Source organism: Equus przewalskii, chromosome 27, assembly GCF_037783145.1.
Source record: "Equus przewalskii isolate Varuska chromosome 27, EquPr2, whole genome shotgun sequence".
Lineage (NCBI taxonomy): Eukaryota > Metazoa > Chordata > Mammalia > Perissodactyla > Equidae > Equus > Equus przewalskii.
Genome location: NC_091857.1, coordinates 40,189,318 through 40,215,944, shown reverse-complemented (window position 1 = coordinate 40,215,944; position 26,627 = coordinate 40,189,318). Strand labels below are relative to the sequence as shown.

Sequence of the window (26,627 nt, the reverse complement as noted above, 5' to 3'; positions counted from 1 at the left end):
CAACAGACTGAATGACCCCTGAAACACGCAGAATGTATTATTTTACTCCCATTTACAACGGTCTTCTAGGAATGGAATGAACCTCGGAAATCACCGACTCGACCGTCCCGTTTGACGCCCGAGGAACCCGAGACGGAGAGACGTTGGGAACAGCCGTGAAGTCCAAAGGCAGGGCTGGGGTTAAACCCCCGTTTCCGAAACTCCGGTAAACTCTTCTGTTCGCTCCTCCACCAAACAGCTTATAAGCCATATTCTCTTCAACTTTTAAATCCTTTAAGCCTCCACGGTTTAATCAAGTATTTTCCATTTTATTTGGCTGCTTTTCTGAAACTTCCCAGAATTATTCAAAGTTTTCTCATTTTTGTCAAGATGTAGTTACAGCTATGACCTCTCTGACTATTACGGATGCTGTCATTACTTAGGAGAGTGCATTTCAATTATACGTTGCCCAAAAGGCGTTAAAATGATGGTGGGAGCACCGTGCTGTTTTCTCAGGTTGAGGACTCCCTGTTCTCAACAGATTAATTTACTATATCACACTTTATGGTTTTAGAACAATTCTGAATGTTTTGTAAATGTTTCTGTTCCACAAAGAAAAGCACGGAAATCTGGAGATAACACAGACATATGGGGCGTAAATATACGACTGATTCACCAAGTACAATAGGAGCATGGGGGGGAGGGTGGGGAGGCAGAAAAAGCACACGTTCTCAGACGCAGACAAACTTAGCCTCGACTCTGCTTCTACCATTTACTCATTCGTTCAACAAACACTGGTAAGTGCCTGCTGCGGCCAGGCATCGTTCTGAGGCCCCGGACAGGGACAGAGCAAGACCCCTGCCTCCCCAAGGCTCCCCCACTGCCAGGCAGGCTGACAGGAGGGAGGAGGGCGGGCACGGCGGGCAGGGATAAGCAGAGAGGCAGCAGGGCACGCAGGGGGTGAGGAGGTGAGGGTGCAGAGCAGTGACGCCCAGGAGACAGCTGGAGGGGAAGCCCCGGGGCTGGTGGGGTGACCGAGGGACGGCAGGGGAGGAGGCCCCTGGGAGGACTCGGAGATGCGGGCAGTGGCAGGGTTCTGGGCAGGAGGGTGACTGATCCGTCCTGCACCTGAGGCTCTGGTCTGGCTGCTGGTGAAGAACAGATGGGAGGGGACCAAGGGGAGCCGAAAGGAGACCACAAGGAGGCTACGCAGATGAGCCGGGAAGTCTCCTCGTCAGCAAGAGGGTGACGGTGGTCCTGCATGATGGTAACCTCCTAAAATAAGACACTGGGGAGTAGCCAGGTAAACTCGGCCCCCATGCCTGACACACAGGAAGAGCTTCACAAACGTCAGCAAACATTATCCAGCCTTCCCAAGAAGTCACTCGACCTCTTATGTCAGTGCCCGATCTGAAAAAGAGGCAATGACACCTCCAAGTAAGACTTGTGAGGAACCAGTGATGGAAGTACAAGGGCTCTGCCTGGTAACTGTAAACATACGTGTCTGTTTTACAAACATGTTACAGACCTTACAGACCATATGTAAGGATATGCAAATACCCTGCACATCGCACCCTAGGGGAGGAGAGATTTTCAGATTCACACAGAATCCAACGTCAGATGGTGTCTGTAACGAGGAGTCTTCACCACGGACCCTTCTGGTACTTAGCATCACGACTCAAAGAGGGTAATGAGCCGTTCCCACTCCCTCCGGTGCCCTCAGCTCCTGGACCCAATCCGTCCCCAAACCCTGCTGACTCGACTGCCAACACACAGTCCACACTGCTCTCTTTTCTCCAGCCCCACCACCTCTGTGCTCCCCCCGGGCCTCCCGTCTCATTCTGGCACCGGTTCTCCCTGCTTCAGGCTTTCTCCTGCCCATAGGAGCCTGTGAAGCCAGGCCGCACTGTCTCCCAACCTCACCGTCCACCCCGCTCCCCATCAAGGACCCGACAAAGGCTACCGGCCCCTCTCGTCCACTCCAACAAACAGGGCTCTGACAGGCTGTCCCTTCCACCTGGAATGTCCTTGTCCCCTCTTTTGGCAGGAAGAGCTCATTCTCCCTCGGGCCTCAGCACAGCACCCCTATTCAGAGAGGCCTTCCTAGAGACCACATCTCAAGCAGGGGCACCCACCTCAGCCCCGTTTCTCCTGCCATTCAGAGATAGATTCATGTCCAGGTACCCTATCTGCCTTGTGCTCTGGTTAGTCTCCCCTGCTGGAATGCTGGCTCCAGGAGCAGAGCCCTTCTCCCTCCCAGGGCGTCCTTCCGCGATGACTCACACAGAGACAAGGCCTCAGTGAAACCTCCAGCCAAGGGAAGAGGGGTGAGAGCAGCCCAGAGCAATGGGAACCAGCCCTCCACCGTACACGGACGGAACGCGAGGGAGTCGGCGGAGGGCTTCCCGTTTCATCCCATTCGCTGAACTACTGAGAAGGTTGATATTTCAAAACTCCAGACCTAAAAAAACCAGATAACCACAAATAATACAAATCGACACGCAAGAAGGATATTTTAACAGCCACTGTAAGGGAATGCGGCTGCCCCAGAGGCACTTAAGCCTCCACTGGCCCAAAGCAACACCCGCCCTCTCCAGGGGCCAGAGCCGTCCTGGATGCGAAACTCTCCCTCTAGGTCTTTAAGACAAATAAGGCATAAATCAGGAGCCAAGTCCTGCTAGTCCCCTGAGTAGTACCAAATTTGGTAAATAAAGGTGCCAACTTCTAATCAAATTAACAATACTTTTAGAGACAAATGAATTTTCTTAATAAAGCAAAAAGCCATTTCCACATGTATCTTTCTATGAGGATGCCCCAAGGTGTGCTTAGCACTGTGAGCTAATGAGAAACCAGCTCCAAGGGCAGCGCGTCTTAGAAATACTTTTGAAGTGAATCAAGGTTCCCACTCACCGGAGTCCTGCCTCGCTCCTGGGCTGACCTGTCCCTGCTCCTCCAGCCACCGCCCCCACCTTCTCAAAGACTTTGCTCCTGCATATCATCCCCTTTCCCACGCATTACAAATTTGCCCTTCTCTACTGCATGGTTCCTATTAGCCCATAAACACGCTATAATCGCTCTCATTTAAAAAATAAAAATTAAAAACTCCCCTGAACCCACGACCCCTCCAGCTACCGTCCCGTTACTCCGTGCCCTTTTAACAAAACTGCTCTAAATTCCACCATACTTGATGTTCTCCGCCTCCTCACTTCCACTCCCTCTCTCCCTGCAGCCGCCTCTCGCCACCACAAGGCCACCTGCCTCTTATCAAATCCAGGAGTTCCCCGGCAGAAGGAGAGGGAGCCAAGCAGTGCCTCAGCCCTGGGTTCTGGCCGCCGGACCTCCTGGTTTCCTCCTCCTGCCCCCTCCCCTTGCAGACCCCTTGCCAGAAGCCCCAGCCTCCGTCCTCACCCTCCAGCTCTTCCGCATCCACACCCACTGCCCCGCCTAAGGTTTCAAACACGAGCGATATGCAAATGACTCCGAATTTACATATTTGGCCCCAACCTCTGTTTGAACCCAACCACAATTTCCAAGGGGATCCAAACATCTCTACTCAGATGATTAATCACAAAAATAACAAGCAAAGTAAACCCTCTTAACTACTGTCAACGAGGTACTATTTCAGGCACTTCACATTAGCTGTGTTTATCGACCCAACAACACTGGGAGACAAGTTGCTACCATTCTTCTTAATTTATGGAGGAGAAAACTAAAGCACAGAAAGACTAAACAGCCTCCTCAAGATCACACGTCTGGTCCACGGTGGAACGACACGAAACCCGCAGGCCCGGGGTCGACCTGGGGCTTGAGTGCTAAGGAACCGCCTTCCGGAGAGTCTGAAGCCTCCCGCGCCTCCCAGACTCCTGCTACTCTCAAACCAGCGCCGGCCAGCTGCTCAGACCCTCAGAGAGACTAGGGCAATCCTGATGGGCCCGTCAGCAAAAGGGGCCCCAGTCCATCAGTTCTCAGACCCACGCTTTCCCCCATCCTAACAACCACGACATCAGCAGCGCCTGGCACCGGTGGTGGCTCCGACGCCGTCTCACTCACGGGCAGGAGGCAGGTGTGTCAGTCCTGCTCTGGCACACTCAAACTCAGCTGTCACTCTTGGAGGTAACCCACCAACAGGTCAGTCAACAAATCACTCGAGGACCGGAAACCCCTCCTGAACACCCGCCAGTAAGATCAAGAGGGCACCCAAGCTTGCAGACTGGGTGTCGGCAGCCTGGACAACACCCCAGAGACAGCAGGGGTGTGGTCTCAAGAAAAGCCACCTCAGCCACACTAGGTGACCACGCCGTGCACCACACAGCATCACATCAGCACTGAGTCAAAGGATGACTTGGAAGAACCGGATTCTGATGGTGAAGGATTTTAGAATTACTTTACTTTATTTCACTCATATTCTCCTTGTTTACGAAAGCACACAGTGATTTGACCTTCAAAGTCCATGCTTCAAGTCTAAAGGCTCTCTCAGTGAGTCCAACTGAAACCTAAGTGACAAGAAAGCATGTCACAGGCTAACCAGCAACGCTTTCCTGTTAATAGTACAAAAAATAAAGCTGTGCCTTACAATCAATGGCGTCTGCCACGTGCTGAGATACAGCAAGCCGGATCAGATGGCACCGCCTCCGCCCAGGTCCTGGCCTGGTCCGCGGGCCCAGCCTGGTCACCGCAGGCCCCTGCCGTGCGGGCACTCGGGCAGTCCTGCCTGCGCCACTAATCCGTGGCCTCTCTGTGCCTGCTTTTACCCACATGTAACACGGGAAGACGAGCAGTAACACCGACCTTTCAGACTCTCATGAGAATTAAATAATATATGCAAAGTGCTCAAATAGCCTGGCACGTCACTAGCTCCTAATAAGCATCCAGTACGTGACAGCCAGAGTGATGCTTTTCAAAGATAGACCAGACCTTGTTCAAAACTCTCTAAAGTTAACTAGAAAAAAGAAACAAGGGAGGGGGGAAGGCTTCCCAACTCACTGAGATTAACAACTGAATTCCTTACTACAGCCCCTGCTCAGCAAGACACAGCCACCGGCGTCTCCAGTCCCACTCCCACTCCCGGCCGCCCTCTCACTCTCCGGGCCACACTGGCCTCGCTGCTCTTACCAGCACAGGACCAGGCGGCTCGGGCCCAACGCTTGACTCCAGGGTTCCCGCGGCCTGGCAGTGCCCAGCTCCCAGCGTCCTTTGAGCCCCCTCTCAGACCGCCGCCCACCTGCCCAGCACTTGGCACTTAAGCCGGGGTTTACTGTCCCCTCCTCCTCCATAATGTGCATCCCCTGAGGGCAGCAACTGTCCTTGCTGTGCTCACCTCCACATCTCCAGCCTAGAACAGTACTGGAACATGGTAAATACCTGTGAGGTGACCTTGTGAGTGAAACAGAAGGAATGTAGAGACAAGCAGAGTTTCACGACACTTCCACTAAAAATACCTGGCACCTCTGGGCCACTTCTGTCCCCCCACCCCGACCCCCGCCCCCTCTTATTCATTTTAAATCCACCACAAAGACATGAAACCGAAAAGCAGTCTTTTTTCTTCATCCACTCCTAGAACACCTCACACACAGGTGGAGAAGAGTGGCGAGCAGCAATAACCAGACTGCAAACAAATGTGACACTCTGACACTAATGGTGTGGGCCCAACAGCTGTCAAGCCAGGCACCAAGACCACAAGAAGACCCCTGCTGGCACTGCCATGTGCCCTGTCTACACTCCAAACGAAAGGTCACCCTGGAGAGAAAAGTCACTCAAGGAATTAAGGAAACCTTAATGACTTCAATTTACAATTTTTAAATGAAATTCTCACTATTTGCCTTTCCTACCTCACATTATGAACGTATTTTTTAAAAGATCTTTTTGAACACCCTGCATTTCCAACACATCCAATTATAGATTTGGAAATACACATTTTAGAAAAGTGACACCAAAAAAACCATCAAGTTTTGCAATAAAACTGGACCTCTCTAAGCTTTTCAGTTTCATATTAAGATTGATAACTTTTCTTAAGTGTTTTACAGCTGGGAAAGCTATGAGTTCACCTATTAACTTCCAAAGCGTACTTTCTAACTATCTCCTAAGTCCTTACATAGCTCATCACGGAGTTCAAGGGAATAAAACTCAGTTCTTACATAAACCTCACAGCTAAAGAATTTCGATGATTAATAAAAAATTATCAATAGGTTTTGCTTGAATCCATATATTAAAAAAATTCATTGCAGCACTGTTTATTACAGCAAATACTAAAAACCATATTAAAACACATAAACCACGTGTGTATTTTGACCCCTGCTGGGAGAATACAATCAACTGGTCACAGCACTTGGACGGGAAATGAGCAGCTGGGGATGGAGTAAGATGAGGTTTTATCATTTTTTTGGTACTTTTTGAATGTACTGTGTGCATGCTTATATTTTTTAATCTATAAATAAAAATTTTGACGCTATACATTTTTAAACTTTATAATTTTACAACTAAAATTATAAAGCTTATTTTTAAAAAAATAATGCTATAAAAGTGATTAACAAAACAAACTGCCAGCTTTTGACCTGTTTTGAATTCTGCCTATCTTCTTCAGCACTGCGTCCCCCAGGCCTCAAGCAGGGAGGGCCAGACATACCAGGCCACAGATAGGTATTTATCAAATGCATTAAGTTTTCTTTATTCATTCACCAGACAAATGTAAGTTTAAAGAATTTTCTTATTCCAAAAAGCCAAGATCAGTTGAAATGCTTTTATGACATGTAAATTCACAAAGGAGTGAATCAGCCTGTGAGGCAAGAAGTTTTTGTCTTGGATGCTATTAGCCAGTTCTCTCCTCACCTCCCAGCACCGACTTCACAAGCACATGGCACCTCCAGATACATGTGTCATCAACCTCTCGGAGCTGGACCAATTTTCTTTTCACCACTGCCCCCTGCAGAAAGGCCTCCATTTTTCCCTTCCAATTATAGCTTCAAATTTGTTGAAGATGTGGCTGAACATATTCAGTCTCAGGAACCCCAGACGTCTAGCGGGGCATTACTCACAGACAATGCATTCCTTTCAAAGCCCTGGGAGTCCCTTGCCTCCAGCTCCAGCAGGATCACGCACCCAGCTCAGAGTGTCTCATCAAATATTGATCCAGCCCTGTTGTGGGTGTCCACACTGAGAGGATCTCGCCTCTGGAGGAACCCTGCAAATTCTCCTACCCAGGGCGGAGACGTACCAGCCACCCTTTTGCCTTTTTTTCCTTCTCCCTTTCCCTTCTGGGGAGCCCTTAGCAGCAGGGGGGGAAGTACTCTCAGCCCCAAAGAAAAGATGGTCAGCAAAAGACGGTCCAGGAACTGCTCGGAAGACAACATAGTGTTTCAGAAAATGCAGTTCTGGGCGGCCACTTTCAAAGGTATAAAACACACGGGTAAATTTAAGAAGGAACAAAGAGGATTACATAAATATTTCCATTCCAAAAGTCACTGATGGAGCATCTTAATCAGGGCACTGAGTAAAGAAGCAAGTTTGGTATCAAACCACTTTTTGTTATACTTGGAGAATAGAACGCTAACGATTATGGTTTGTGTTAAGAAGGAAACCAAACGCCCGCCCTTATCAGAAGCAGCAACCCAAACCTGCTGGCTCAAAATACCAACTGCGAGCCCAACACAACCGTGCGGGTGTCCGACATATAAATCGGGACTGGAACACATCCGAGGTTCTCGGCATGTGTATCCGGACTCCAACACGTTTGAGCGTCCACGGCCCAATTTGACGCCCTCCCTCGGACCCATCCACAACCCGGTAATTTTCCTACTGCAGATTTGAACACGTCAGAATTCACCTCGGTCCCCCAATCGCCCCAGATTGTTCCGGATCGCTCCAGACGCCGGGCACCCGCGGGAACTTCCCCGCCCCGGGCCGCCCGCGGCGCAGAGCATCCCACGCGGACACGGCGCCCTCGGGAGGGGACGCGAGGCCGTCCCGGCGCAGTCTCATCCTGGGGGCGCAGCCTCTCGTCCCCCAGCGCCGCAGCCTCATCCTTGGGGCAGCCTCCCCTTCCCGGTGGTGCAGCCTCATCGCGGGGGCGCACTCTCTCCTCCACCGAGCGATCGCAGAGCCTTCCGCGCGGACACGCTGCCCTCTCGAAGGGTACGCAGGGCCGTCCGGGGCGCAGCCTCATCCCCGGGCGCAGCCTTCCCTTCCTGGGGCAGAAGGCATCCGGAGAAGACGCAGCACTCCGAGGGAAGGGACGAGGCTGTCCCCGACGTCGTCTCCCCTCCCCGGAGGCGCAGCTTCACCCCGGGGCGCAGTCTCCCAACTCCCCTGGCGCAGCTTCACCCTGGGGCGCAGTCCCCCCACCCCTCGGGCGCAGCTACATCCCAGGGAGCAGACTCCCTCCCCGGGGCGCAGCCTCCCTCCCCGGGGCGCAGCTTCATCCCGGGGCATAGTCCCCCATCCATCCCGGGGTGCGGACTCCCTCCTCGGGGCGCAGCCTCCCTCCCCGGGGCACGGCTTCATCCCGGGGCATAGTCCCCCCTCCATCCTGGGGCGCAGTCTCCCACTCTGGGGCGCAGCTTCATCCCGGGGCATAGTCCTCCTCCATCCCGGGGCGCAGTCTCCCTCCCCCGGGCGCAGCTTCATCCCGAGGCGCAGTCTCCCTCCCCGGGGCGCAGTCTCCCCTCCATCCTGGGGCGCAGCCTCATCCCGGGGCGCGGTCCCCCCCTCCATCCCAGGGCGCAGCCTCATCCCGGGGCGCAGTCCCCCTCCATCCCGGGGCGCAGCCTCCTCTCCCGCGGCGCAGAGCATCCCGCGCAGACGCGGCGCCCGGGGAGGACACGCGGGCGTCCGGGCGCAGCCTGCCCTCCCCAGGCGGCCCGCGGCCCCTCCGGACAGCCCTCCGGACACAGCGGCCGGCAGCCCGGGTCCCGCTGGTGCCGCACGGCCGGCGGCCTCCCCACCTGCCCCGCGGCGCTTACATAAACGCGGCCCGGCGCTGCCCGGCGTGTGTCCGCCGCCCGCCTCACCTCCGCGGGCCGCCCCGCACGCCGCGCCGGCTCGGGCCGCCGGTCCGCGGGCTGCCTGGGCCGCCGGCTGCGGCGCGCTGGCCGTGTCCTGGCGCGGCCCCGAGCGCGGCCCCGAGCGCGCCCGAGACGCCCAGCCCGCGCCTCGCCCGCAGCCCCGAGCGCTCAGCCCCAGCCCGAGCCCGAGCCCGAGCCGCGCCGCCCGCCCCCGCCCGGCCGCGCGCACGCCGGGGACGCCGCCACGCAGCACGTGCGCGCGCACGCTCGCCGTGCCGACCTCCCCGGGGTCCGCGGGCTGGGAGTCCGGGCGGAGGGGATGGCCCCGGGGCGGGGGCCCGCCGATGGCGTTCGGGGGTGCAGGGGACGAGACCCGGCGATGGTGGCCGGGGGCGCAGCGGACGGCCCGGGGACCGCCCTGACCGGGACGGGGACCGGGCGATCGTGGTCGGGGACGGTGAGGCCCCCTCGGCCTGCAGCCGCGGGCTGGGGAGGCGGGCGGCGCGGGGCCGAGACCCGCCTGGAGGCCGGTGCGAGGCGGGCTGTGGCGCCCAGGCCGGCCGCCTTCCCGGGGAGCGGCGAGGAGCTGAGGCCCAGCCTGGGCGGTGGAAGTCGGGCCCTGTTTGGAGGAGAACGTGGGGTCCCGGTCCCCAGACTCCAGAGCGGCCCCCCTATCCAACCCCGTTCCTGCCTAGAACTCTCGGTGGGATCAGAAGCAAGCCCAGATAACCAAAGTTAAGGCGCCGGGGGTGGGGGGGAGGTTGGTGGGTTTGAGAGGAAAGGCATTTTAATGCTTTTTTACAGCATATGCAATAAAGTTACTCGGCTGTCCATATTTACTGACTCTTCAATGATTATCCCAGGAAATGCTTACACTCATGACGGTAAGCTATGTAGAAATGCAACATTTCCCAAGACCAAAATAACCAACTCAAGCCTGCAATTCTATTCAGCACAGAAAATAAGATTTAATAAGGAAAAACTCGATACTGCTTGAACGCAGGTGCTGAGAGCAGAGGAGCGGGGACAAGCCAGGCTGCGCACTTGGTTGTTGGTTATTTACTAGGAGAACAACCCCAGTGCAGAGGGTGGTGGCGCCTGGCAATCCTGGGGTCCACCTGTTCCGGGCCTGGAGGCAGAGGCCAGACTCCAAGGTCAAGTTCAGCTGCAGCCACTTCTCAGCTGCAAGGCCTTTGTTGCCTCTTGGGATCTCTGCCTGTTTCCTCATATATAAAATGGGGAAGGAGAGACTAAGACAGGTGAAGAGCCCAGGCAGAGCCTGGTCCGTGGTCAGCACTCCGTCCTTGTTAGCTGATGCTCTTAGTCCTGAAGGCCTACGACTGTGCCGAACACCCCTGAGAAATCCGAGCAGGAATTAACCACGGGCGGTGCTGCACAGCCAGCTCCCTGCTTCAGGTTACTGTCTGGGGGAAAGGAGAAACCTGGCTGTGAGGCTGGCCAGCCAACAAGGCCAGCCCATCAGCCTGCCTATGGGCCGCGTGCCAGGCACAGGGTCCAAAGGGGCACTTACTGGCAACTAAGTAAAAGTCAAGACTCCTGGGGTGCCCTCTAGGGATTCATCCTTAATAAATAAACATGTGCAGGAGGACCTCACGTCTATTTCTGTGTAACAAACCACCCCAAAACCAAGTGGCTTAAAGCAATCGTTCAGTTGCTTGTGATCCTATGGGCCAGCAGCAGGGACGGCTCATCTCTGTTTGGTGTGTGGGTTGTGAGCTGGGCCGGCTCATCTGGGCTGCGGGGCCCAGCCACGTGTCACCCACGGTCAGCAGGCTGTCTGGGGCTTCTCATGGTGGCATGACTGTCAGGAGCAAGAGGGGAGGCAGAACTCAGTGCACGCGGGTTTTCCAGCCTCTGCACCGTGTTTGCTAAAGTCCCATTGGCCAAAGTCAGAGGGCCAGGCCCTGAGTCCGTGTGAGGGGGACCGCACAGGGGCGAGGTAGAGGGACATGTGATTCACGGGGGCCGTCGTCCACGGGCCTTCGTTTAGTATCTTTTACCAGGGAAAACAAGGTGACTGCCTTTCCTTTGGAGCTGGTGGTGTAGGTGTCGTCCTCTGTCCCTCAGCAGCAGTGGGCAGAGTGGATGCAGCCATGACCAGGACCTTCATCTGCTCCTGCTGGCCGGCGGGCCCCTTGGGCTGCTCTGGAGCCGGGCGAGGAGCCCGGGGTGGCCCCTTGCTATTAGTTGACCTCAGACGCGTCCTCTCCAGAGACAGGCTCATGGCAGCATCCTCCCTGACCTGGCAGGATGGCCCGCAGAATGTGCCTCTTTATGCTGGTGTGGAGCCAAGATGTGGGGTGTTACCAGGTGCCAGGGAGCACCAGTACCCCACTCACGTATCTATGAGGTCAGGTGCTTCCATGAGCGATCCTGTAGCCTCCTGAGGAAGGCCCATCCACCCTCTGTCCACCTTCAATGTCAGACTCCTGGGTGCCTGACATGGGCCCCGGGTCTCCACAGAGGTGCTGGCAACTGTGACCCCACTGGCCAGCCACAAGCTGGCCCTCAGAGCAAAGAGCAGCCTACAGGCCTAAGCCCCTGCCCCGCCCCCAGACGCTGGCTCTGTTGTTTACCTCACTCACGCCAAGTGTGAAAATAAAGCATCACTTTGAGTCCCAGAAATCAAACAGGACGCGCAAATGTTCGCCTGTAGGAATCTTGCTGCTCCCCTGTGTCTGCCCCAGTGATGGGGTCTTAGGTTTTACACAAGGGTATGAAACTTCAGCTGCTGGGGGGACGCCATCTACAGAACACCAGGAAACCGCCTTGCTCGCGTTTTTGCTTCAGCTGCATTACGTCGCGTGACCACGCAGCTGGAGCCCACAGACAGAGTTAGAAATTACTCCGGACACTGCCAATGCCTCAGGACAGAACGGTGTGAAAGTAGCGACCTTAGGACATAGACCGCCTGCGGACCAGGAGATGATTTCAGACTGTGGTGTCGGGAGCCAGTTGGGGCACTGCTGGAGGAGAGGTGAGGTGCCCAGCCTGCCTGCGATGGGGTGGCTCTGCCTTCACTTACATCCTAGGCTTTCAGACGAAGGATGTGTTCAAGCCTCACGGGTACAGAAACCACTCATTTACCACTGCCCAGCAGAGCATGGCTGCCAGAGGGTGAACCACAGGACCTGAGCACAGACTGGTGGCCTTGAGCCACGGACGGCTGTCCCAGCCTGGCTCTCTGGCCCCTTTCTAAGCCCTGCCACCCCTTCTGCTCACACAGGGTGACCGCATCATCCCATTACTGCCTCCGCGTGGTGAGCATACCCCCGAGCTGTCCTGCTGAGACTGCACCCAGGTCACAGTCATGCCGTGCACCTTGAGTGGGGATCTCCATCATCTAACTCCAGGGACAGCCTTTTCCTTGGTCTTTTGAAGCCCGTTTCACTGTGGTCCCTGTGCACAACTGAAAACGTGTCTGAGAAAATGTGCACCGTCTGCTTTATTTAATTCTGCCCACTCCGTTTGGGAAAGGACACTCACGGATACGTTTAGATTGCTGTCTAAAAGTAGCTTATTGATTTCTTGGTTTCTAAAAAAGTGAAAGATAAAACTGCTAATCGGAGGTAACCCGTACACTGTGAGACCTTTATTTGAGACATCATATTTTTGTCCTATATTTTTAAAAAGCATGAGACTGGAGTGACAAAACCAGATGGTACTAAACCTTCAATCAGCTCTTACGGGAGCGGACGCCTTGCATGGAGTCTGCCCAGCTCACGAGCTGCCTCCTTCTCTGGGGCCCCAACCCCCACAGGGAGCCCCCTGGTTGTGAGATGGACCAGGAGCCAGCCGTCTGTGCTCTGGAGCATGCACGCACCGCCCACTGCCCAGCTCCAGCCCATTTCACCGGGAACGTGGAGGTGGCGCTGAGACAACCCTGAGTCTCTGTGTCAAGACCTGAAACGTTGAAACCAGGGCAGTTAGGATGGTCTTCATTGCTTGCCGTGCACCCCATCGGGGGAAGCCAGCCCGAAGTGGGAATTATGGGGAGACAAGCAGACACGGACGCTGAGAACACTCTGACAGCTTTTCGGTGCCTCCGGCCGTGTGCATTGCGCGTCAGTGAACACAGACGATTAGGACGATGAATTGCTTTCGAGTTGTTCGCAGTCTAGTGGTGGATGGGGAAAGGGTGTGGTGCCGTGTGGTAACTGGGAGACAGTCCAGTGAGAGGAGCCAGGCACTAGGGTCGGGCGGGGCTCGCACCCCGCTCTACCACACAGCGTGACTGGACCAAGCCGTCCAGCCTCTCTGAGCCTGTTCTCCATCCGTGAGAGGAGACAGGTATACCCACCTCACAGGCTGGCCCATGCCCCGCGAGTGGACGGCTCCCATGTGAAGAACGCGGTGCTGTAACGGGGGGAGAGGCATGTGAGGGCTCCACCTGCCCCGCCCAGGAGAGGACAAGCTTCGAGAGCAGCGGCCTTCGAGCTGACCTTCAAGGACGAGGAGGCGTTGGTGGTGAGGGTGCCCGAGCCAGAGGGAGGAGGTTTCCATACCCCGTGAGGACTTCTCTGTCAGCTTTTCAGCCAGGGAAGTCATCCGAACGGGGCCACTAGGACCTCCCACCCTCCCTATACCAGCAGCAAAACTTCAGACAGAGGCGCGAAGACCAGAGGTGGGCAGCCCCAGGCCTGTGGCCTGTTTGTGTACAGTCACAAGCTCAGAGTGAATTTTACATTTCTAAAGCGTTGGGGGGAAAGGAGGAATATGTGACAGAGACATATGTGGCCCACAAAACCTAAAATATTTGCCATCTGGTCCTTTACAGGAAAAGTGTGCTGACCCCTGGCTGAAGCCAAGTAGGGCCATCCCTGGACCTGGGACTTAGACCCGCTCCCGTCCGAGTACACAGACCGTCTGGGGGAGGGGAAGAAGGGCAAACCGAAATCAGGGCAGCGTTAGTGGGGGACAGTGGGTTGTTAGGCCCCCAGGGTATCTGCTTTAAAGCTAATGCCCTATGCGCGGGAGACGCTGAGAGCCTAGATCCAGTGGGAACAGTGCAAGTGGAAAGAGTTAGGTCATTTTTGGAAGTAGACTGGACAAGCCTTGACGACAGATTGGGAGAAAGGGAGTGGAGAAGACAGACCAAACCCATGCCCAGGATTCCGGCTGCACGTGTTGGAGGGTGATGGTGCAACACCGAGATAGGTGACAACCGAAAGAAACACCTGGGGAAGAAGCCGGGAGTCCCTTCTGGCTGTTGAGTTTGCGATGCCTGTCAGAGGTCAAGGTGCTGTGTTAGGAAGACACGAGGCTTGTGTCCAGAGAAGATAACTGTGCTGAGATAGAAGCTGAGAGCCATGAGGACGGCAGCGACACCTAAGAGAGAGGAGAGACAAGGAGGGGCCCTGGGCCAGACCCGGAGGACTTCACCCATTGGAGTGGGGTACAGCAGGGGTGAGCAGAAGGGACTGGGGAACCCCTACAGGTGCAAGGAACCATCCAGAAAAGACCGTAAGGTAAGTCAGAAAAATGATGAGTCCAAATACAGCGAGGACAGAAAACCCATTGGCTGTGACAACACAGAGGTCACAGTGACTTTGAAAACTCAGTGGAGTGTTGGGGACAGAACTGACTGGAAGAAGGAACACGCCCCATCTCATGTTATGAGGCCAGCATCACCTTGACTTCAGAACCTAAGAAGAGTGTCTGAGGGAGAAAAAGTGTGGACCAACCTCACTCATAAGATCTAAATAAATCATCACAAAATCTAAAAAGAATACTCAGCAAGACAAAATCCAGTAATATGAAAATGAAAACAAGACCATTATGACCAACTGGGTTTACCCAAGAATGTCACTCTGGTTTAACACTATAAAGCCTTTTAATGTAAATCATCGCGTCAGGAGATCAGAGGAGAACACTTGTGTGATCATCTCAACAGAGACAGAAAAGGCTTATAATAAAACTCAGCAACACTCGTGTTCAGAAAAACAGATTCTTAGAAAACCAGGAATGGAAGGAACTTCCCCAACCGGATGAAGGGTGCCTGTGAACACCTGAGACAAACATCAACCCCGTGGTGACAGGTGAGGAGCACTCTCTTTAAATCAGGAACAAAAGCCAGATGCTTGCTCCTTCCACTGCCATTCAGCACGTAACAGAGCCCGAACCACAGAGCACGACATCAAGTGCAGTGAAATGTACGAAGACTGGCGAGGAAGAGGGGAAACTTAATCACGGGCAATATGATTACATAGCAGAAAATAAAAGATAATCCATGGCTAAATTGTTAGATTTAGTAAAATCTAGCAAGATGACAGAGGATAAAATCAATACACCCGCCCCCCCAAAAAAACCAATTTCTGTAAATCAGCAACAAACAACATGTAATTTAGAAAAATGATCCTGTTTACAGTAGCAACAAAAGTATGAGTTGAGAATAAGTCTAACAAAAGAATTATATGACCTTTAAGGAGAAAAAAATATTTTTTAAAAGTATTGAAAGAGCAGGTGAGTGTGGAGACACAGCCTTTTAATAAATAAGAAGACCTCAGTACATTAAGATGTCACTTCTCCCCGAAATTACCCATAGACTCGATGGAATTCTGATATATATTCCAACAGGGATTTTTATGCAACTTGACTGACTCTAAAATAGATGACGGGGAGGCAAAGGGCCTGGAACAGCCAAGACCCCTAAAGAAGAGCCACAGGCGGGGCTTTAGACCAGCAAATGTCAAGACATACTATTGAGTTATAATAAATCAAGCCGTTTGTTATTGGCCCATGGACGGGCACACTGACCACTGAAAGAAAATGGAAAGTCCGGAAATAGACCCACACATATTTCGATATACGACAGAAGAGGTGTTACAGATCGGGGGGAAAGGAACGGCTTCAATAAATGACACTCGGACACTTGTCTGTCCATTTGGGGAAAAGCTGGAATTAGATATGTACCTTACACCCTACCCAAAACTCAGTTCCAGGTGGATTGAGGAAAATAAAACTTTTAAAATATGGGCAAATAGCTTTATGACCTTGGGAAGGAAGAATTTCTTAAGGTGCAAAAAGTGCTGACGGTAAAAAGCAAGATTGAGAAATTTGATCATATTAAAATTAAGAATGTATGTTCATCAGAAGATGCAGTGAAGTAAAAAGACACAGCAAATAGGGAGAAAATGTTTACAACACGCATAACTGTCAGAGGATTTGGATCCAAGATATATAAAGAACTAAAATCCAATATGGAAAGGCAAACAATAAAAAATGGACAACAGATATGAGCAGACGAAGAAACACGTATGGCCAATAAGCCTATGAAAAGATGCCCGACGTCGTCAGTCACAAGGAAGGGCAGATTCAGATCGCGATAATACTGTTTTACACCCATCATATGGGCAAAAATCAGAAAGGCTGACGAGATCAAGTGTTGAGAGGATGTGGATCGCTACAACTGAAACATTGCTAGCGGGAATACCGTTTGCAATCACTTTGGAAAACACTTGTCTCATAAAATTGAATATTTGTACACCCCGCTAGCCAATGATCTCAGTCCTAAGTATACACCCAGGAAAATCCTTCCACATGTGGTCAGGACACAGGCAACAGGACGTGCACGGTGGCCGTGTTCTCAATATCCAACCGTCTGTTTACTGGGGCAAGACAGCAAACATCGGGGTCAGCCCTCACACTGTGCACCTCTGTGAAATGGCGACACGGCCAATGACTGAACCACAGAGCACCCAACCTGGGTGGATCTTGGAAGTAAAATGTGGATGGAAACATGCTGTTTTATAGAGCCTAAAAACAAGGAAACGAGGCATTGGAGGATTTAGGCACAGATTCACACACAACATGTATGTCTATATATTATGTTGTGTGTATACATCTATAATTTACTATGTGCACACCTGTATATACACACACACACATACACATAATACATCTCCTAGCGAGGCGGTGACTAGCACAGCGTTTCAGGCGGAGCCTGCCTGCAGCACGGGGACAGTGGGGTCGAATAGATGGGGTAAGAGCATGCAGGTGAAGGTGCTGGAAAGAGGCTGAGTCGTGGGCGAGCTGAGGAGTGAGGGGTCACGGATGACGCTCTATAACTCACATGTATGTTACCTCTAACCCTTTGGTAAAGCAAATAGTGTATTAAGAGTACTTTTAAATGTAAATTTTAAAAGAAGAAGAAAGATGGGCGAGACAGAAGACCCAGGCAGGAGAAGTCCCCCCGCCAAGGCCTCAAGACTGACCAAGCTGGTGTCCTGACCAGCGTGCGCTGGGAAGCAAAAGGCTAAGCCACTATGGGAACGATTTGGAATCTTCGTGCAAAGAGATGTACGTCCCCAAAGAGCCTGCGGTCCCTTTCCCAAGCGTATGCCCTGAAGAAGCTTGCACACCTTCCCCAGGGGACAAGTCGCAGCAGAGTGTGCAATGTCAGGGTGCGTGAGGGTGGCTGTGGGGTACGGAGAGCCAGGAGGCAGTTCTCAGTGGGGAGGTTGGGGCGATGGCACCAGACGTGGTCGTGAGGATTAAATAAAATGAACGTCTCTGTAAGCTCTACAGGACTGTGAATGTTAGGGATTGGCATTGCCAAACACCCCCGATTCTTTCTGGGACAAAGGGGTATACATAAATATGTGAACCGAACAAAATTACAGCTGCACCAACTTCTTTTGAATGGTCGTGGATTTTTTTTTTAATAAGTCAGATGCAAAAACACTATGCCTCCTGGGAACTCATACTCCAAAATAATGACAAGAACCACTGAAAGGAGCTTTTCTTTTCTCTTTTTTGCTGAATTATCTGTTAATTATTACATTAGCAGTCTTTCTTGGGAAGCAGAAAGGCGATTAGGAACTGAAGCAGGCCCGGGAGGGAGGAGGGTGGAGACCGTGGGAGGGACCCCTGCTCGCTCCTCTCTGTCCTCCAGGAGCCCTTCCAGGGAGGGCTGGAGACTGAACACCTGCCTGATGAAAGTTTAGTCAATGACAAATTAGACGGCTCTTGTGGGTATTTAAAACCTTCTCTGTAGGGGACTTTCAACTCACACATAGCCAAGATCCCTGCAGTTTACAGCTTTAAACTAGAATTCTCGGGGCTCCAGATGACCGCTATATTTGAGTTACTAGGGTGTGCAGCAGCTGTCAACAGTGCCGTGAAAAGGGACCATCCTACGCATGTTTCTAAACGTCTATGTTGAGGTGTAACGTGGGTACAGAAAAGTACCCAGATCATAAGTGTATAGCTTGATGTGTTCACCCAAAATGGACATGGAACCTCCTCCAAGGGCAAGAAACAGAATGTGACCCCCACCCCAAGTCCCCTTTGCATGTGTTCCCAATCTCCACTCTCTCCAAGACCCCCAAGTTAACCTCTGCCCTGACTTCTAGCATCGAAGATTCGTTATGCCTATTTTTGCTTGGCGTAAATTAAATTCTACAGCATACACTCTTTTGGGTCTTGCCTCTTTTGCTCAACACCACATTTGGGAGATCCATCCTGCCGTGTAAGCAGCACTAATGAACACACTTTCATTGCCACGTGGTAGTCCAGAATGTTACCATTCCGCAGGGTATTTATTTATTCTGCTGTTGACGGAGATTTTGGTTGTTTCCTACGTTTTGCTGTATGCATAATGCTTCAGTGAACAATCTCATACATGCCTTTCGGTACACGTGTGCGCATGTCTCTGTTGGGTGTATATCAAGTCACAGGGACACGTATGGCCCACTTCAGTAGGTAATGCCAATCTTCCAAAGTGTTGAGCCACTTTCCGTTCCCACCAGCGGTCCGTGAGCGTTCCAGCCGCCCCTCCTCCTTCCTAACCCTTGGCGTCAGCAGTCTTTTCATTTCGGCCATTCTGGAGGGTGCGCAGTGGCAGCCTCGGTTGTTTGCACCAATGCCTGGTGAGGTTGAGTATCTTTCCACGTCCTTATTGTCCACGTGCGTGTCCTTCATGGTGAAGAAGCTACTCAAGTTCTGTCTTATTTATTTATAGAAGTTCTTGGTGTGTTCTGGGCATAAACTCCGTTGTCAGTGGCATGTGTTGCACGTACCTTCTCCCACTCCGTGGCTTGCCTTTCCCTAATGTCAATGGCGTCTTTTGACAAACAGCAGTTCTTAATTTCAATGTGATCCAATTTATCAACTGTTTCCTATGGTTAGTGCTGTTTGTGTCCTGTGTGGAAAACCTTGACAACTCCGTGGTCATGAAGATGTGCTCCTGTTATCTTCTACAAGGTTTGTGGTTGACATTTTCAAATTTATAGCAACAACTGACCTGGGGTGGTTTTTTCTGTGCAGTGTGAGGTAGGGATCCAGATTCGGGTTGTTGTTGCTGTTGCTGTGGTTTGCATTTGGTGTCTGGTTGACCCAGCACTGTTTATTGAGAAGATCGCCCTTTTTTCTGCAGCTTCTCTGTGCTACCTTTATCATAAATCCAGTATCTGTGGGTTGTTTTTACACTGGACTCACGATCTCGTTAGGTGCTGTGCCTGTCCTTGCACCAACACATGCTGTCTTAATCACTGAAGTTTATTACAAGTCTTGTTATCTGGAAAGCCATCTTCCAGTTTTGTTCTTCAGGGTGTTCTGTCTATCCTTGCTATTCTACACATTCATTTAACTTTTTTTTTTTTTTTGAGGAAGATTAGCCCTGAGCTAACTACTGCCAGTCCTCCTCTTTTTGCTGAGGAAGACTGGCCTTGAGCTAACATCCATGCTCATCTTCCTCTACCTTATATGTGGGACGCCTACCACAGCATGGCGTGACAAGCAGTGCCATGTCCCCACCTGGGATCCAAACCGGTGAACCCCGGGCGAGAAGCGGAACCTGCGAATTTAACTGCTGCACCACCAGGCAGGACCTCATTTAACTTTTTGAATTGGCTTATCAATTTCTCCTAAAGTCCTGCTAGATTTTTCACTAGAATTGCTTTGAAATGATAGATCAATTTGGTGAGAATGAGTGTTCTCATAATATTGAGGGCTCCAATTCATGTTTATTCCCATATTGATTTGTGCTCTTCATTTGCTCTCATTATCTTATAATCTTCTCTGCAGATATTTCACACGTATTCCATTAGGTTCATTCCTAGGTGTTTGATGCTTCAGATGATATTTTTAAATGTTCTCTATTTTTATTTTGGTAACCACTGGTTTCTGGTTGATATGAATGTGATTGATTTTTGTGTATTGATCTTGTATCCGGCAATCTTTCCAGATTCACTTAATTTTAAGAGTGATGTGTAAGTTCTACTGGGTTTTCTACATACGCAATCATTTTTGTCTGTGAATATTGACTTTTTTATTTCTTCCTTTCCCATCATTTTATCCTTCATAGGTTTTTTCTTGGCTCACTTCTGCTGGTGCTGATGAGAAGTGTGAATACTGGACCCCCTTATCTTATTCCTGAACTCGGAGGGAAAGCATTCTGTACTTCAGCAGTAAGTGTGACATTTGTTGTAGGGACATTTTTTAGATAGATGTCCTCCATGACATTAAGGAAGTTCCCTTCCACTGCTTTGTGAAGAGTTTCTTTTTGTGAATATGTGTTGAATTTTGTCAAATGTTTTCTTCTGCACCTGTTGAGGTAACAGTATGCTTTTTCTTCTTTGTCCTATTAAGACGAGGAACTGAGCTGACTGAAGTTTAAATGTTAAACCAACCTTGCATTTCTGGAATAAGCTCAACTCAGTCATGACATGTTACCTTTTTTATATATTATTAGATTTGGTTCACTAATATATTGGTTAGGACTTTTGTATGTATGCTTATGAGAGAGAGAGGCTATACTGTTTCTTTCTCATGATGTCCTTATCAGGTTTTAATATCAAAAGTTATCCCGGACGTCATAAAATGAGTTAAGAACTCTTCCCCTTTCTTGTTCTTCTCTGCAGGAGTTTATGTAAGACTGGTGTTAATTCTTCCTTAAACTTTGTTGAATTCAGAAGTCTTCTGAGCCTGGTGCTTGCTTTGTAAGATAGTTCTCAATTACGGATTCAATTCTTCACTAGACACAGGACCATTAAGATTTTCTATCTCGAGCACGAATCAAAGTCTGGTCTTGCTAAGCCCAATCCCCACTGTCCTGGAGGATCGGCCGAGGGAGGGAGGGAGGTGCGGTGGAGTTGGTTGCCTGCCCGGGCATGATGTTGCCTTTGGAAGAAATGCCAGTCTGATACACAAAGAGAATTGAAAGCAATTTAAATCTTGATGCCAGTCCAGCAGAGAAAGCCAAAGGGGGGAGGGCGTTGCACTCCTACGCATGGCGCAACGTCCTGCAGACCTCCCTCGCCCGCACCTCCCCTGAGACCCCCCATCCCAGCGTGGCCGCTGCCCCCGCGCTCTCCTGAGCTCCAGCAGCTCACCCCTGCCCAGTCACCTTCTGGATCAGCTCTTTTCTTCTCAGAGAGCGTCTGTCTTGCCCTTTCATTGTGATTAATTAAATCAGTCTCAATCTTTTTATTTCCTCTGTTTGTCCCCATTGCTCAGTGGAATTCAGCCCCAGGTGGGGTGGAGGAAGCAGCTCTGAATATTTCCACCTCTGCCTGCTACGATTGGATGGAATAGGTGAGTTTTCCTCCACGTGCAGCCTCCAGACCAGCTACGTTGCGGTCGCCTGGGCTGCTGCTCACAAACGCACACCATGGACCCCCAGGCCAACCACATCAGACTCTGCAGCCAGGGCCGGGAGCCAGTGTCCAGTGTTAAGCCCAGAAGTTTAAGCATCCCTGAGAGGATGTGCTGTTTGATGTCTCGGGCTGGTTGGCCAAAGCCTTCCTGGCCCCACGCACAGGTGGACATCCCTGGAACGTGGCTCATTTTGGTGGAAAAACTCATCAGGGAGATGGTGCCCGAGGGCCTGGCCCCACCCTGCTCCCTGTGCCTCTGTGATTTGCGTGCCCAACACTTCCTGGGGTTCCCCGACACCCCAGCATCCCTCCAGGAGCCCATGTCTGTTCCACCCCTCCCCCACAGTCTTTGCTCAGGTGTCTTTGTCCAAGGACAAGAGCGGAAGGCACGAAAGTTGGAGCGGTGCTGAAGCTGGGGCTCCGGGCCTCCCCCTGGCCCTGCCAAGGCTGCCCTGCCTGTTTGCTGCATCCTAATAACCTGACCCGCCTGGAGGAAGAGAGGCTCTTGGGCCTCGCTTTCTATAGAGAGTTGGTGTGTGGACAGGCACTCCTCGGGCGGGATGCGGGCCTCTCCGGGCCTCAGCGGCCTCCTCAGAGAGGTTGTCTGTAAGTCATGCAACAACAAGCTATGTAAAAACGAGACATAAGCTAAACATACTTAATATCCCCTAAAGCTTCCTTCAGGAGTAAGGATTGTTGCCGCCTGCAGTGAGGTATATCCAGAGACCCCTCCCCCCCACCCCCCACGCGAGATGTGACATTTAGTGTTTGAAAACATCCCAGGGTCCTAAAGGGGATGAATATCTGCCCCCACCTGTGCCGGCCACAGTGGGGACTTGTGACAGTTACTGATCAGTAATTCAGCAAGTCTATTTTTGGGGGACAGGGGTTCAAGTGACAAAAAGTCTCGGGAAAGCATCTCACGTTCATCATTATCCCCTGGGGGACCAAGGCAGGGACAGCACTCCCATGAGAGGTACAGGGGCCCACACCAGGGGCGTCAGAGTGGGGCCACGAGGGAAAGAAATGAGGTTCTGGAGAGGCGTCCGGGGTGGTGGAGCCGGTGCAGGCCTGGGAGCAGGTCCCAGCCTCCCGCCTGTCCCGGCCGGTCCACGACCTCGTGGAGAGCAGGCTCGCATTCCAGAAAGATGAGAGCACTGTCGTCTGTGTAGATCCATTTGAATGCATACATGTACAAGCCCACCTATTTTTGCTTTCTAGAATTCCACTTCTATTTTTGGTGGAATATGAAAGCTTTGACTGTTTCCCAAAGTGGAAAAACACATTTTTCTCCCCGACTGTCTTGTAATATCTCCGTTGCCCGTTAGATAAGTGCATTCCGTCTGGACGGGCGCCCGTGGGCCCCTTCCCGGCTCCCCGAGCGGAATTGGCTGAGTGCCCCACGCAGACGGCTTTCCCCGCCCGGCTCTTCTGCAGCTTGGTTTTCTAGGCTTCAGTGTTAACACATTTCCCAACAGGTGCATTTGGAGGAGGCGTCAGACGAGCCCGCCATTCTGCAACAGAATCCCAGGGAAACCCTCTGTGAGGGTTCCAGGCCACCGGCCCCAGGCCTGCCCCAGGGTTGCTGTGAAGCCAGGAGGAGGGGAGGAGAAGAGAGAGGGGAATGGGGAGGGAGGGGGAGGAGAGGGGAGGAGGAGAGAGAGGCAAAGGGAAAAGGAGGGAGAGGAGAGGGGAACGGGGGAGGGAGGAAGAGGGGAGGAGGGGGAGGAGGAGAGAGAGGCAAAGGGGAAGGGAGGGAGAGGAGAGGGGAACGGGGGAGGGGAGGGGAGGGGGCGGGGTGGAGGAGGGAAGAGAGAGGAAAGGAGGGAAGGGGAGGGGAGGAGGGAGATGAGAGGAGGGGGGAAGGGAGAAGAAGGGAGCAGGCAGAGGGGGAGGGAGCGGGCAGAGAAGTGGGGGAGGCAGTCCCACCTTCTCCTTGCACTGCCCTGAAGGTGTGTGTGGTGGGCACGGCGCCCCTGCCAGGAAAGGAGATAGGCGTTTCACGGCTGGTTCAGAACACCCTCAGCCTCCGTCCTGCTGGGCAGTGAGCAGAGGCTGTGCCCAGCTTGGCTCACTCTCCCCAGTGTGTCAGCCTCCACCACAACACGTTAATTGGCAGGAGGATTTGAGCTTAGTTATTAAAAATGTTTCTAAAAAGTCACAGAAACTTGTTAACACGTTCGTTAAAACAGCAATTACTCCACATCCACACCCCCCCCCCCCACCCCCCCCCCACCCCCCCCCCCCCCCCCCCCCCCCCCCGGCAAAAAAGAGCCTGCAGTAAGTTTACCGGCAAATGGAGCCCCTCCCTCCCTCTCAGCAATGTCTGGTGGGCATCTGCCCCTCCCCCCACTGCCCCTCGGACCCTCTCACATCAATTATCAGCCCATTGCACTGATGGACAGTTTACACACAGGAAAATGCACGTACCTCCACTGCACAGCCGCTGACCTGGGACAGATCCACATGCTCTGTAAGCAGAGACCCTGTCACATCAGACACCCCTCCCCAGAAAGCCCCTTTCAAATCAAGCCGTGAGGAGACCCTTCTTGCGCTCTCGGACCCGTTCTGTCTATTTCTGGCTCATTCTGTCCATTGATCTGTTTGTTGTCTGCACCACCCCCCTGGCTGCCTTGCCTCCCACTGCTCTGCAGCCGATGGAGCTGCTGTGCATGCCCGGGGTCTGCCAGACTGTCGGGCCGCTGGAAGCCCTTTGCGGCTCCATCACGCTTTGAGAATCAGCTCGTCAATTTCTGCAGCGAGCCTGCTGGGGTGTTGATGAGGATGCTCTGGAAGTAGGTCATTTCCGGGAGAATGATGCCCAGCAACGCCAGGTCTTCCACCCACGGTCATGGACTGCGTCTCGGTTTTCTCGGTTGTCTTTCCTTTCTCTGGGCAGTGTTTTGGAGTTTTCAGTGTAGAGACCCCGTACATCTTTTGGTTAAGTTCACGCCTCAGTATTTTACGTTTTTGCTGCTACTGTAAATGGTCTTTTTAAATTTCGTTTTCTTGCTCACACGTGGAGGCGTGCCTGATCCCGGGTCCCGCCTTGGGATCCTGTGGCCTTGCTGTGCTCATTATGAACTCTGCTACTTTTGTGTAGGTTCTTCAGGATTTTCTACATCGATGTCTAGATCACGTCGTTGGTGAATGTCACAGATTCCCTTTCTCCCCTCCCGTCTGTGTGCCTGCTCGTTCTTTTTCTTGCCTTATCGCACCGGCCGGGACCTGGGACACAGTGCTGCACACGGGCACTGAGCTGCTGCGGGACACAGATGGCTCCAGGGTCCCAGAAACCCAAGAGTAGGTCCTTGACTCTCCTTTGGGCCTGGCTGCCTTCCCATTTTCATTAGCGAGCAAACCCTGCCAGGACATCTCATATTGGTGTGACACTCGAGAGCAGGGGCGCTATGTAACCTGCAGGGCCCAGTGACAAATGGAAATGTGGGCGCCTGGTTCAAAGAGCAGGAGAAAAGCTCTTCGTTTCTTCTGAGGTCCGTGTCTCTGTCTCTCTGTCTGTGCTTCTCTCTCTCTCTCCTTCTCCCCTCCTCTCTCTCTGTCTCTGTCTCTCTGTTCAGACTCTCTGTCTCTGTGTGTCTCTCCGTCTCTGTCTCTCCCCTGGTTATGGTGTTATTTATTTACTATTTAGTCTCATATTCCCTGGGGCATGGAAATACTTTCAGGGCAAATACAGACCCCACGGGCACCAGTGGCCCCACCCCACTGCTCGGTGTTCAGGGCACAGCTGCCCGTCTCCACCTCTTCCCACACCTGTGCCCAGGCCCCCAACAGAGCAGAGGCGGCAGTGGCCACTGGGCGAGCGTGGGCGGGTGGTGGGAGGTGTGACCACTCGTGATCTAAACCCAGCACAGACTTTATTTTCAAGGCACAAATTCAACAAGAAAACTATTAAAATTTGAAGATGGCACCACAGACCACTTGAACTGCGCTCTGCTCGGGGGTCTAGAACCCGCGTGATCCCCCCACTCCTGGACCCAGCCTCTCCCACTGACATAGCACTTGCTACAGGCCGGGCATCCCACACGTGAAACTAGGCTCACAGAGTTCACATAACTTGCCCTGGGTCACATAGCTGGGAAGAGATGGCACTGTGGTCGGAACACGGCAGCCTGCGCTCGTCCCATCTCCCCATCCCGATTGGTCAGCCCAGGGTGGCAGATCCTTAGCAGATGTATGAGGTGCCGTGGGCACACAGGTGACTGTACTGGTTCTTGTGCTTGGTCAGATCAGGGAAGGCTTCCTGGAGGAGGCAACATTTGAGCTGAGTCTGAAAGGCCTGATAGTCATTTGCCAAGTTCAGGAGAGGCCTGGGGGATAGCAGGTCACCAGAGCACACTTCTCTTTGGAGAACTTGGAGGCAAAGGTGCGAGAGAAGTGCACGGTGTACCAAAGCCAGGAGAGCCAGGAAGTCTCCAGGGAAATCAAGGCTTCCTGGAAGGGGGGCGAGGGTAGCAGGGGAGGGCTGAGGAGGTGAGCAGAGGAAGAAGCTGCGGCCAGATCACAGGGTCCTGAATGCTGCTTCTGACCCCATCTCCCCTCCACCCACCCAACTGCAAAACCCCCGGTGCTCTAAACAGCCTTGACAGAAAGCTGGGCCCCTGCCCCCTGCCCCCTGCCCTCTGCCCCCCTGCCCCCTGCTCCAGATGGGTGGCCGTGGTCCGTCTGGCCCTGTCCTGCCTGTGGGTCCTCAGGGCTCTCTGGGGTTTTGCAGTTTCAGGCAGGACAACAGTGGAGTGAATTTGGGTGCACGGGCACTTCCGTCTGTTGGCGGGGTCTTCAGGGTCCATTCCGGAAGTAGGAGAGCCGGGCAGATGTGGGCGCCTGTGCCGTTCCTCACGTGCTGCTGCCAAAGCTTCCTCTGGAAGGGAGAACCGAGCTTCGTTCCCACCCTCGGCCTGCGCTGTCACCCGCGGGCTCGCCAAGCTGACAGGTGAGAAATGGCGCCCGACATGGTGTCGAGGGGCAAGAGTGGGAACATTTTTCAGACGTTAAAGGCCCATTTGAATCAGTAGTC

The 26,627-nt window shown here is 52.7% G+C and overlaps 1 protein-coding gene across 4 annotated transcripts in view; it reads right to left on the bottom strand.

Annotated features, from left to right (window-relative positions):
• Nucleotides 1-9,120, bottom strand: part of ADARB1 (adenosine deaminase RNA specific B1) — a 138,179-nt gene extending 129,059 nt beyond the window's left edge. For 2 of the 4 annotated variants that reach the window (XM_070597805.1, XM_070597810.1), the window contains exon 1: nucleotides 8,982-9,120. The gene's annotated coding sequence lies outside the window, so the exon portion shown is untranslated. Of the gene's footprint in view, nucleotides 1-8,933 lie in introns of all 4 variants that reach the window. The other 2 variants (XM_070597806.1, XM_070597811.1) reach the window with 1 other exon arrangement.
• Nucleotides 9,121-26,627: the final 17,507 nt, after the last annotated feature.